This window comes from Tachyglossus aculeatus, chromosome 5 (genome assembly GCF_015852505.1).
Source record: "Tachyglossus aculeatus isolate mTacAcu1 chromosome 5, mTacAcu1.pri, whole genome shotgun sequence".
In the NCBI taxonomy this organism is placed as follows: domain Eukaryota; kingdom Metazoa; phylum Chordata; class Mammalia; order Monotremata; family Tachyglossidae; genus Tachyglossus; species Tachyglossus aculeatus.
Window position 1 is genome coordinate 100,711,667 of NC_052070.1, and position 599 is coordinate 100,712,265.

Sequence of the window (599 nt, forward strand, 5' to 3'; positions counted from 1 at the left end):
AGAAGGGAGAATGGGTATTAAATCCCCATTTTATAAATGAGGAAACTGAGGCGCAGAGAAGTTAAGCGACCTGCCCAAGATTGGACAGCATGCAAGTGGCAGAGCCAGGATTAGAACTCAGCTCTTCTGACTCCCAGGCCCTTGCTCTCTCCATTAGGACATACTTCTTCTCGATTGATTAATTGATTGACTGTGCAACCTTCACCAAAGGACTTCTGAGATTCCCTGTCTCCGAGCGGGAGGTATGAGTCCAACATAGATTTTCCCACTTTTGCTTGTCTCACCTCCCTCCCTACATCCACCAAGAGCAGCGGGAATCAGGACCGAGGGATGAATTCGGATCCAGAACAAAACTGGGCAGTTCCCCTGGAAGGCCGGCTGCCCTCCTGAGTCCGGGAGATGATGATAATGATGATTACCATTATCGTATTTGATATGCACTTATGGAGTTTCAAGCACTGTACAAAGCGTTGGGTATAGATACAAGTTAATCAGATTGGACATGGTATCTGTCCACAGGGGACTCGCAGTCTAGGTAGGAGGAAAGGACTAGTATGAATTTCCATTTTACAGATGAGGAAACTGAGGTATAGAGAAGT